Source organism: Pelecanus crispus, chromosome 1, assembly GCF_030463565.1.
Source record: "Pelecanus crispus isolate bPelCri1 chromosome 1, bPelCri1.pri, whole genome shotgun sequence".
Classification (NCBI taxonomy): Eukaryota; Metazoa; Chordata; class Aves; order Pelecaniformes; family Pelecanidae; genus Pelecanus; species Pelecanus crispus.
The window spans coordinates 68,571,698-68,584,553 of NC_134643.1; the positions used below are offsets into that span (position 1 = coordinate 68,571,698).

At 43.6% G+C, this 12,856-nt stretch overlaps 1 protein-coding gene across 5 annotated transcripts in view; it reads left to right on the forward strand.

Annotated features, from left to right (window-relative positions):
* The window catches only part of DENND5B (DENN domain containing 5B), a 117,042-nt gene that overhangs the window by 22,334 nt on the left and 81,852 nt on the right, over positions 1-12,856 (forward strand). The gene's annotated exons all lie outside the window — the stretch shown is intronic.

Genomic DNA, 12,856 nt, shown 5'->3' on the forward strand with positions numbered 1-12,856 from the left:
TCTATTACCCGGTAATGGTGGATAGCTCATATATGGCAATTCCTGTCCTGGTCAGATGTACTGTCTATCTTATCTAATAGCTGGTATATGCTGTTGCTATGGAGTATGGTTAATCAACAGTGTTATAAAATAAGTCTCCCTAAGGGGGAGACACATCTTCTTGGTTACCCTTTGGAAAGGTTGATTTATGTACTGAAATAGTAGGTAGTTTGTGTGTGTGCACGTGCATCCTTCTGCGGAGCCCAGTGTGCTGTGATGGGTGGACATGGGCAAAGGCCAGTCAGCTTTTCATCCTGTACAGGTACCAAAGGGAGTTTTTGTTTTGCTGTCTCCTATGTACCCAGAGTTGTTCTCTTCATGAGCATACCCAGCCAGTGAAATAATTCAGGTGATGCCTGTATAACTTTGTTCAGTCTGTTTGATGGATGGCATTTATCCCCATCACTGTATTACATGTCTATTGCAACTTTTAACTTTATTTTGGAAAGTGGTTTAGTCAGTTGGTGGAGGGGAGTCATAGCTTGTTGAGACATGATGATATTTTTGGAAAAGAGAGAGGAGGATGTAGCTATTTGGATTGCTTCCTTAAGGCTGCCAGACTGACTTTCTATACCAGTGCAGGCAGAACTAGCATTTTTGAAGAATATGCTTACTGCTTTTTTACATAGTATTAGGAAACTCTTCCAGCTCAGGAAGGTGCTGTGCCCCTACACTAGTCCAAGAAGCTGCAGCAGCAGTGCATGCATTGCCCCTGAACAGGAGCCAGTGCACCCTGCGGTTTTGGAAACCTGTCTCAGGTGGTACAGCAGCCTGTCAGTGCATGGTTACTCATGCTCAACAAGCCATGGTCCTTCAAACAGGGGCCAGAATATGAAGAAACAAAATATTAAGCAGATTGAAGTTGAATGTAATCACTGCATTAATCAAAACTGCCCTGCTATTTAGCATAAAACCAGTTGAAACAAAGTAATGGACTCATCAGTATGGATTTCATCCATTTGCAAATGATTCCATCAATATTTTGCTCTTTGATGTATTCATTTTATCCAGTTCATTTGTTATGTAGCTATTATTTCTCACCAGACGGTTTCAGCCCTCCATAGGAGGCAACTTGCTATGGCAAGACTCAGTTTATCTGCATGTTTGCTCGCTGCAGGTCTGCCAATGAAGTATACAGGTAGTTGTTTGTAGGCCTCAGGGCAGAACCACCAGCCCCACTGCTTTGCTGTGTCTTGGAGAACTGCAGTACCTGGCTGAATAAAAAAGCTTTTGCAGGTTGCATAAACTATTTGGTACAGCAGGGCACAAAGTAATGCAGCACATTGTGAAATATTAATGTAGAACTTAAAATCTTGCTTTAAAAACTTGTTAAACTTTAATTACAACAAACATGGTTTAGACACCTCATTAAAATGCTGAACTTGATGTTCAATGTGTGAGTTCAAGCAGGAGAAGATTATCCTGAAATATGCATGCAAACAGGATTTCCCCTGCCCTTCTTCTCTTTCAGAATAGTAGGGAGGAAGCATCAGAAAGTAAAGTATGACATTAGCAGTGCCAGTTACAGGAATCTGCATGGATTTAAGTTACTAGGTTCGTATTCATAAAACAGCTTGCCCCAGGAAGTAAAAAGCAATTGTTCATCACCTTCTCCTTAATGGGGCCCATAAATCTCTCTGACCCAATGAAAGCTGCAGAGCGCAAGAGGGACTTTGATTCTGTAATACAGTTACAAGGTTCAGCATGAGATTGAGGAAGTCCCTGTCCACGCTCCCAGGATTTGTCCCGGTATTTTATCCGGCTGAGGATCGGTCAGGTATTTCACCTGACAACATTGAGTTCATCCTAGTCAGATGAGTGGTGTCACCAGGGAACCATGGAGTTACAGTCACCTTACGGGTCTTGTCTGTGGTCATTTTACAAGATTCTTGGCTTAGCCGGGCACGATGTTTTTCCTTTTACTAAAGTGTTGTCAATGGCATGGCACCATTTGAAGTAATGCATAATCCTTAATGTAGGGTCTGAAGGGCTGTATGTAGTGATTGACTTCGCAATGCTTTGGAGCACCCCATTTGCAGCTAGCTGGTCCATGCCTTGGATATGGAGAGCTCAGGCACTGGTGCACGTGTCTCTAGGAGGGCCTTTTGTTCTTGGTTGCAGCAATTATGGTTCAGTGGTTCTGTAAAACCGGTAGTTTTCTTCATTGGATCCTTTATTTAAAAATAACGAAGCCATTGGAAAAAAAAAAAATATCCCTAGCTCATTGCAGGGATGACTATTCCAAAGCAGCAAAGAGCCTCAGGCTTTTCAGGTGCAGGCTTCTCTCACTGCAGTAGTTGCCTTGGTGTAAATTATAAATGCAGTCATGTTGAATAGCAGCGTATTATTGGACTGCCTTGGAGTAGCATGTGTGTGGGAGAGAGTGGCAGGGAGGACAGAAATGAGCAGTATCCACCTAAGATGAAGTCGCTGGCTACACATTTGGAAAACCCCATCATTACCCCGTTGTAAGTCACCTTTTGGTAAGGTAGCTATGGGAACCTTCTTTCAAAAAGAGGTAATTAAATATTTTTCATCATCCTACATTTCAGGTTGGTTTCCTTGTATTTCATTCTTCCCTTCCTTTCTTCTGTGTCCTAACAGTTTCCTTTTGCAAGTTTGGGGTCTCACATGCTAGCCAGAATGTCTGTCTTTAACTATCATTTTTTGAATCAGTGCACATTGAAATCTTTCTTTCTTTAAATAAAAATGTCCACTATTTAGAAATCTGAAACTTCTTTTGCCTGTGAAACCAGAGGCAGTTTCCCTGAACTGTTTGAAGTTGGGGCTGCTTGCTTCCTTTTCCCCAGATCCTCCCCATCCTCCAGGTGTCTTTATAACAGAAGAGACTGAAACCATCTCCAAGGCATCGCTAGCCTACCATGCAATGCACTGGAGCTTGTGGAGACTTTTATATCGTAATTAACTTGCAGATGTTTAACATGAAAATTTTACATGTGGACCTCAATGTGGCGTCATTTACCATCTGTAAATAAAACAAGGACAGGGCTTTGCAATAATAATGAGACTTGTTAGTCAAAAAAAATGTGAAAATCTGAAACGGAGATGTCTGAGATCCTTTTGTGGCACTCGTGGCAAAGTAAATCGACTCAGATGCACAGGTGCTTAGAACAACAAGGACACAGGAAACGGAAAACTTTGATTTCTCTCTTAAAATAAAGCCAAAATTAGCTACAAGCACAGCTTGTGGTGCCAATTTCTAGCCAGTATAAACCTTCTTGGTAGACCACCTGTGGTCTCCTGACAACAGTCCAGCAGTAAAGGCTGCTGGCTCTGGGTTAGATGTGAAGTGCTTGAAGTGACATGGGCCTACGTTTTATTTGGTTTCTCTAATGCTACAAAGATCGTAATTCTGAAGCTCTGATGGCAGGTCTGAGGCAATTAGAGGTGACAACATTATACAGAGCATAAAAGTACCGGGATCTTTCCACACTACTCACCACATCAGCTGTACTTTTGCAGGGACCCGTGCGGTCCCAAGCTCTCCGGAGAATCTGATTACTACAGGCAAAGCAGGTAGTGGCCTGTGGGGACAAAGCCTCAGCATTAGTTAAAAATGAATGTGTGCAAGGCACACCGGAGAGCGTGTTTGAGCAGTAGCAGTAGATAGAAAATCATAAACAGGCCAGTGAAATGGTTATGGTTAAATTTATAAGAAAAAGAGTATGGATGTGTCTGATCCTTGCTAAATACTTGACAAGTGATGTTAAGGCAGTTGGAGAACAGAGTATTCATCTCTTCCTACCTCCTCCCTAGCTGGAGCCTGCAGAGCAGGGACACAGATGAGAAATTAAGCAGAAGATTGCAGCCACTTTAAGGATAGCAGATCCTGTTCCCTAAAATGTATGTAGATGGTTACTGAAGCTTCATTTTATATTCTGCTTCATCTCTGATATGGCCTTGCAGAGATCCCATAATTTTTGTAACTGCTTAAAATATTTCAACACTCCTTCTGAATTAAGGCAGCAAATTGTACAGATAAGTACCAAAAGATTATTTGCTTTTTCTTTAGATTGTGGACATAATTGCTTAAAGTTACCGTATTTGCTAACGTATAAAAAAGGGACGTTATACTTTCCTGTTATGTATAGCCCTGTTCCTTGTAGTGAATGCAACATGAACATGTTCCCATCTCTTTTTGTCCAGTTGTTTTTTGTAGTACAGTGTTTTAAATAGCTGTTACTGAATAATTGAATGTGTCTTCAAATATGCTTTCAGATGGGTTTTATTGCTAATATGTGAAAAGTAACAGATGCTTTAGGGTAGCGGCTATCTTAATGTTCTTTAGGAGAAAGGTGCAAGTCCATAGGTACAGGGCACCTAGGTACACCTCTTTGATCCATAATTTTTTATTTCACTTGCTCCTGAGTGCTCCCTTTAACATCCCTAGGCTACTTGGGCTACGTATTTGGTTGGCTTTGTTCCTGTGACTGGATTTCTTTTAAGATAGCTGACTTGTGTTTGTTCATATTTCTTGAAAGAAAGATGATGAGCCAGAACTGAATCATGTTATACCTTGAAGGATTAGGTGAAATTTGGGATATTAAATTTACTGGTCTGGGTGAATGTTGCAGTGAAGTTGTCATATTACTGAGGACTGTCACTGTTCACCCAGTTGTCTTGCTGCAGTCCGTTAAACAAAATGACAGCTACAGGAAACATATGGTTTCAGTTTTAGCAGCACAGTGTGTTAAGCAATTCACAATTTGTGTTCTTAACCTCTTTATTGAGCCCGATTTTTAGTAACCTTCATCAGTAGGGTTTGTTTGTTCTAGGGTAGCTTGTGTCAGGCTTCCCCTTGCCAATTTATTGGCGGGGCACTGCGTCTATTTACAACACAGATGTCGGTCTCCTACAATACAGTCATACAGTTCCCATTCAAACTGAGCTTTTTTTAGAGCCGTTTGAATGTTTTTAATATTCAAGCCCACTGCAGTCTCATAACTTAACCTACCAGCTGAAGTGAAGGCTTTTAAATGAGACTCTTCACTGCTGTTCCTATGGTTACACTGGAACAGAAACCTGCTAAATAGGAGCCAGAGGGGCGCAGAAAATCTTCTAGTAACAGTTGCTATTATTATTGCAACGTCACAATTTCCAATTTATTCTTTCATTTTCTTTGCAATATTTTCTCTTTAAGTGGAAGCGTATCTTCCTGAGGATTAGTGGCTGCTACTGTTGGAAAGCAGTAGCTAGAAGATGATGGAGGGAGACCCCCTGGAAACAGGGATTTTTTTCTGCTTGCAAGTGGATTTATTTCTCCACCTTCTATCAGAGGAAACTTAAATTGCAAAGCACTCTTTATGTGCAATTCTAAGAGAGAGTTCCTGGGTTAGCTGTAGGTGACTTGCATGCAAACTACAAACCAGCGTCAACGTGCCCCTTCCTATCAGATGGTAAGAGTAATAAGTGGTACGTTAACTGCTATTGTGGCGAAATAATACATATTTAAATCAACCAGCAGTTCCTTGAGCACTAGAACAAATGGAGCCCAGGTCTCCTGTGGATTTGCCTTGTGCATGATTAATTTTTACTGTCTGAGGGTGAACACGAGCCTTTCCTCACAGCTGGGGCATTTTGTGGCATTTCTCTCACGTCATGTCTCCGGGGGGGGAACGTGTGCATGGCAGCGCTGGTGGGAGCTTTGGTGTCCTGCTCCCCCTCTCATCCCCACCCTATGCCCACCTTTGGGTTGGAGCAGAGGGGTCTCCCCACTTACCCAGTGTTGCTGTCTACTTTGGCTAGCACAGGAGCATATCGGGTCACCGCTGCAGTCTCCAGGTGTTCATCCCTTGGGCTCCCTGGAGAGGCATGTAGGGAGGTTAGGGCACCAGGCTGCTCTTGCCTGGAGTTTGGAGAGGACGCGGCAGGGCCCGGCTGGCCACCGGGGGGGTGCGCAAGGGAGAAAATGCTTGGCAGTCAGCAATGGGACTGCCCCGTGTCCCTCTTGACCCTCCCCACGTTAGTGAGACGCTGGGGCAGCCCCTCTCCATCTCTCCAGGGTGGTGCCAAGCAGGGGGCCGGCTGCTCCTGCGGCACCTGCCCTCTGTGCACCTGCCTGGAGCTGCCTGTCCCAGAGAGCCCCTTCTTCTGCCTCGCTTTTCTTGGGCAGCAGATTGAGATGTCACTTCTGTTATCTCACTAACACTGATGAACGCGGTTTCCACTGGAGAGCAGGGTGAACGGTAGCTGCGGGAAGGCATGTTACCTGCTTGGGAACTGACCTCCTGGGGCTCGTTCTGGTTCCTGTTTAAAAGCATTGCCCTTGTGAAGATATCCTCAAGCCCTGTAGCATGAGAGCAGGCTGAAATCAGCTTTTGTACTGCAAGAAGTCCAGGGTCATTAGACATCTATATAAATAACACTTGAGGACACAGTAAAACAGAGGAATGTTTATTCTAGCTGCTCTCTAGATACGTGAGTTTGCCTTGCTTTTTAGATTATTGTAAAGGATTGATAGAAGATCGTCGTACAAGAGGAGCAAAGAAAATCAGACCATAATCACATAATGCAAGCTTGCTTTCTCTTTTATAATACTGTTTGCAACTCAAGTCACATGCAATTTGTAAGAGTTGTCAAACCAAAGGAGAAAACAGAGTAAAGAAATACGGACTTGTAACAGAGATGGTTTGGGAGGGACTGAAGGGAGAGTGGCAGGACTACAAATTGTGAATTAGGGGTGTGCTTCCTGCTCTGAAATTTCATGCTGTATTACATAGGGTGGTGCCTACTGGAGCAGTCTTTGCTTGTATCTCAGTGGTAAAGTGTCAAGAATACCTGGGGCTAGTGGGGTTAGAAATAGCAATAAATTGTTGGAGCGTGGGGAGGGAAAACAGTAAAGCAACAAACTGCAGTAGTATCTCCATGTTTTTTTCAATCATGCTTTGTCATGAATTACTTGCTTTTGGTGGTGGACTCTGCCCTTTGAGTCAGCAGCTCAGCTCTGACCTATGGATTTTACCTGGTGCCGGGGTTGGGACTCCCTGGGGGTTGGGGTGCTCTCACCCCCTGTCCTGCTGCTGCCAGGGAGCCAGCCTGGCTGCATCCTGCCACGCACCACCTGCGAGCAGCCACCTCAGCGCCGTGCTGTTCTCTCCAGGATATCCAGAGGACAGAGGGTTGGGCACAGTGACAGTGCTCCAGTGCCCTTGTTTCTGGGATAGCCACCCTGAAGACAGGAAATATCTTTTGTCTGTCACTTGACTTGAAATCTGTATTGTGAAGCAGCTTAAGGTAAACTTTTTTTTTTTTTTTCAATAAATCACAAGATTGAAAAGCAGATAACACAGTTGCAAAGTTGACGGGGGAAAAAAAAGATGAACAGAGATTAAATGAAAATTAGAGCTATAGTTTCTTGGACTACTTTCTGCCAGCCAAACAGCTGGCTGTCCCTCCCTGCTTTGAAGATCCTCGTATCCCTCTAACTAGTCTGATCTCCCCAGGAGCTAGCCAGCTGCATGCTAGTTTGGTGCCTGGCTAAGCCTTATCTGCCAGTGGTCTGAAGGCAACTCACTAGAATTTGCCATGTGAACCTTATAAATTTATATGGGGTGTAACTGTGGTCAATGCACCTTGCATGAGATGAAGTTTCACTTGAGACCAGCAATGACGGTAGTCAGTCACTTGGGGTGCTGGTCGGTTTGAAGGTGACTTGTGCAACTTAGTCATGGGGAATAGTGTAGTGAAGTGATTAACAGAAAGTCACTTGACTGCCTGTTCTCTGAGGGATGATGGAATGACGAATGTGCTGCTTGTCCTGTGCTGGACCTGAGACTTCTGCTAAGCTTCATCTGTAATAAAGTTTTCGTGAAGGTGAATTTCCAGCACTGGTGCAGTAAATAACTCTGCCATGGTAAATTTACTGAACCATTTAGTGAGGGTTGCTGACTGCTAAGAGACTGACCTTTCTCCCCAGCCTGCTACTTTCAGGGAAGTGAAATTATTGTTCCAGAGGCTAATGGTTTACTGGTGTTCGTCTTGAGATGCTTAAAATCTTCTTCAGTCTTTGCTATGGTATCTTTATGTAAACACAGTAAGTCTTGGAGATAAAATGGGGAACTTGAGAAAAACTGTTAACTGCATGAATAAATTTTGAATTTAAAATTAGTAACACTTCTGTCTTGTCAATACATAGACATCTAAAAGTTCACCTTGTACTTCCCCCTCCCCTTCTGTGTCCATATTTGTCTTTTAACGAAGTTTCTTTTTTTTTCTTTTCAGCATCATCAGTAAGACTGGTTTTTTCTTTACCCTGTGTGTAAACGCTGTCTATTGAACGGCCAGTGAGGGAAAGGTGTTTAGATTGTCACCTGAGGCTGGTTTCTGCATGGCCAGGTCCTTCTGCACTGAGTTCCCCAAATGGCTTTAAATGCAAAGTTCGTTTGGTCTACATCTAGACATTGAGAACCACTGAGAAATATAAATGCCTTCTGTTTTCCTACTGGGCAACATTTAAGTCCAAGACGAGCCATCAAAGAGTTTAGTGAAAGTCCTTTTGGCAGGATTTTGATGGGAGTTGCTTGCAGGGACAATGAAGTAGCAGCCAGTAGCTCTGGGACCCTTGCTGTGATATTGAGCCCTACTCTGCCCTGCAAAGGATGACATGCCTTCTTCCTCTGCAGGTACCCAGATATTTGGAAGATACTGTTTATTGCCAAAGATAGCTGCCAAAGTCCTTCAGGTGTGTGCTTTATTTGTTCTAAATAGAGTGGAGAAAGGCACTACCTTTTTTAGTCAAGGTGCTACAGTTGTCCTAGAACTTGGGTGCCATACCTATGTGGAGAGGAGGGACATCTTTTTTAAAATTAGTAGGATGCAAGAAAATAGATTGACTAAGATTCATGTCTGACTGCTTATGAAGTTCTGTAGCCTCTAATAAACTAAGAAAGGTTAACTGATGCATTTCCTTTCACTCTTTCAAAGACATGATTTCCTTTCCCTTACCTCAGCCCTCCTTCCAGTGGTCTTGAACAGAACAAACTGAAGAGATTAATTTTTTTCTTCCCTTGATATTTCTGCTGTTCAAGAACATATGGGACCTAAATCCTGTTAACAGGCAAAAAGATTTTTTTAAACGGACTTTATAATTAAGGTGGCATATTGCTCTGCTGGAATGTTGTAGGTGGCATATTTAGTAAACCTAAAATAAGGACCATCTTTCTTTAGTTGCCCAGATCTCCTTTGTTGGTTAGACACATCACTTGGGAGATACCACCCAGAGCCTTCTCCACAGCTGTCTGGGTGCCAGTCCCTGCTCTCACACTGTTATTTAAGGGTTGGTTAGGAGGATCCCCATGCACGTGAAGCTGGGCAGGAAGCAGACCCCAGGAATGTTCATGGACTGACTGAAAATCTGGACCACTGGGTTACGTTTGAGATCCTTCTTGCATGTCTCCTTCCAACGTATTAATGTTGCACTTCTTTTTTGTGCAGTCAGCCATTTTTGGTTGGTATTACCTCTTCTGGAGGTGGGAGAGGGAAATTTAGACCCAGTCTCTCTCCACTCCAGCAAGCAAAAAAACCCCAAATTGAACAAATCTTTCATGCCTGAAGGCAAGCATTCTACCTCTTATGCCATGTTAAAGCAGACCCCAGCTGTTTCCTTAGAAAGAAGCTATAGCTGCATTTTGTGAGGATACTATGCTTGTAAGACACTTGAAGCTTGCTTGCTGGATCAGGCCATGCAGGGACTGAAAACCAGGCAAAGTGGTGCCTGAACTGTAGCTGACATGGGCAGGAGCTGTGTTTCTGGCGGCTGAGGGAGGAAAGGTGATGGGAAGGAGCATCCTGCAGACCTGGAGGTGTCCAAGGAATTTTCAGGCTAAAGGAGGAGTTACTTAACAAATCCATAAACCCCCAATCAGTGAGCAGCCAACCCTGCAAGTGCCAAAAGCCAGACTTTTCATAAGGAAAATCCTATGGAATTCATAAGGAAAATCCTGTATCCACTTTTGGATATGAGTTTAAAGTGTTTTTAAAGACCGGAGAGCTCAGCAGTGTTGCTTTTCTATTAAATTCATTTTCTAGGAGCCTGAGTAATACCAGCCTTGCTGAAGATAAGTTTGTGAAAGCAGTTCACGTGCAAGTCTTGCCTCTGTGCATGTGCTGCCTCTGGGAAGATGATGGATTCTGTAATTCATGTCAAGAGATCTGTGCGTCATTCTGCAAACTGAGGTGATACTTCAGATCAAATCAATAGATCACTCCTGAGGAGGAAACCTTCCAAACAGGATACCCTCTGCATTTTAAAAACAACCATCATAGCTAATACTGGTATACAGGTACTTACTGACAGCATGCTGATAACGGCATCTTATTTTAGAAACTTTGGTAGCTTTGTAGATGCTCTTTAGAGCACCTGTGAGGTTGATGAGTATCTTTTACATGTGGAGAGCCAGGCCATAGTAGCTCAAGGTACTCCCCAAGGATGGGAACAAGGAAGTGAATGCTTAAGTGATGACGGAAATGTCCCTTCAGACTACACCAACAAAAAAAAGGCCTACCCTTAACCTCTTGCTCTTCAGGCAGCTTCCGCAGCTACACATAATACAGTTTTAGCCAAACCAGAGAACCAGAGAAGATTATAAGCACCTTGTCAAAAAAATAACTTGGTTGTTTCTCTTCAGATTGAATCTTTCTTGACTCTTCCTTCTTTCTCTATTTCCCCATCTCTGAACCAAAAGCAGCAATCATCTAAATGAGTCTTTGCTTATACTGCTGCTCACAATCTTGATGCGTCCTAATTTTAGTTATGTTCTGTGGACTGAACAGGATATTGTCACTCTTAATGGTTGTGCACCTAAAGACCATCTGTCCTTAAATATATATACCAGAATGACTTCAGAAAGTATGTTGAGTTTTCCTTTGGCAACAGTCTGGAGATGCCAGTCTGCTTGATAAGCTTTATAGTGCTTCCCAATACCATACTACAAGGATCTTAAGTTAGCTGGATAAATGCAGATTGATTCCAGTCTTTCGGCATAGGAGAAAATCGGAACAGGAGGAAAAAGTGGTAGTGAGAACAGGGCCTCCCCCTGCCTTAAGGGCACTGGGGAGACAGGGGGCTTAGGAAGGCTGGAGGCTTCTCTCTTCCTAGAGCTGGAGGAAAAAAGAGATGGGGAAAGATATGCTCCAGTGAAGTACGCACTGACTGTCTCTCTGGCTCTGAAAAAACCCTGAGGGCATTCAGCTTGTAATCTTCCCCCCAAAAATCCTTTCTTTTTAAAATTCTAGCTCTTACCTGGGCTGGGGGTGTGTATGGGTGCGTGTGTTCACTTTACACAAAGCTTATATTTCTCCTGTGACTTATTTGAGCCCAAGCGATGGGGCCTGACCAAGTCACATCTTGCACTTTCAGAGCATATTGGCATCACTGGCTTTTAGGATTTGCTCTGTCCTTCTGTTTCATGCTGGGCTAATTTAGCCTCATCTTGGTAAACAAGAAAAGGGTCCTTATTCAATAGATTTGAGCTGGAGTGACTGCAGCTGTCGTCTGGCCTGTGTGCAAACCAGTTTTGTTCATTCCCTCGCCTGGCAGGAAGCCTGCACCAGAATTGTGTCGGGACTAATCAGCATTAAACCAATGTCAGGAGGTCTGCGGCAGGCTGCCCTGTCGCAAGGCAAGAGCAACAAGGCTGCTAAGGAGGGATTAGCATAAGTCCTGCCTGAGATGCAGCTGTGCACTGAAACTGTACGGAGTATTTTTCTTGGGCCTTGTTGTTGTGAAAGTCCCTAGCCAACTGCCAAAAAAAAGAAATCGGCATGATTTGCTGTATGTGTCCATAAATATGAAAGCCAGGAGAAAGTGCAGTGTCCGTGGAGCTGTAATATCCAGGAGATACAGGTGGTGCCTTTGAGCATGCTGGGCTTTCTTCTGGAGAGGCAGGGTGGGGGGCAATGAATAAGTTCAGTGTGTGGTCTCCAGCCAAAGATGATGCTAGTGATGCTGCTGCTAATTGTATGTTATGCAGTAATAGATGTGTTAGTACTAAACAGTATGAAGGCTCGGAGGTGGCAATATTTCTGAGAGAAGACCTGAGGCTTGGCAAGGGATGATTCATAGCTCTAATGCCTCACAGTCTCTGTTTTCCTGCCTGGTATTTACACTGCAGGTTCAAGAGTGCCTCCTGGTTTGCACTGAAAGCATTAAATCAGAGAGATCCCAACTTATGCTTTTTGCTCTAAAGACATTGAAATGTTGACGTCTTTCTTTGCTCTCCCCTCCCTAAAGCTATTGAATTGTCTTTGCAGTTTTTCATCTTTAAATTTATTTTTGTCTCACTCCTGAGCACCATGATCTAGCTTTGAAGTCAGCCCTGCTTTGGACCAGATGACCTCCAGCGGTCCTTTCTGACCTGATTATTCTGATCCCCTCAATCTTGATCCCCCTGCTTTCACAGGTACATGTTTTGGATGATTCTACACCTAAAACTCCCCAGTTTCCTCTCCGACTCTGTTAGGGGTCCGTCTGTGTATCTGCTGAGCATTAGTCATCCCTTCCCTGACTGTAGCTATAACCGTTCATTGTATAACCACATGAAATAGGTATGCGCTTGTATTATCCACAGTGGGCACAGCCATGCTCTGAATGCCTTTTCGTCCTCCTAAAATTCTAGGTCAATCTGCATCTGCCTAAATTTACAGGTCAAAACTGTTTTCTAGTACAAAGCTAAGCCCAAATGAACTTTTGAACCATATCCCTGCCATGTGTTAAGCATGTGTTTGTTGTTTAGGAAGCTCATATAGGGGGAGCAGGCAGACCTCCTGGTCTAAGATGCCACTTAAGCTGTGCAACGTA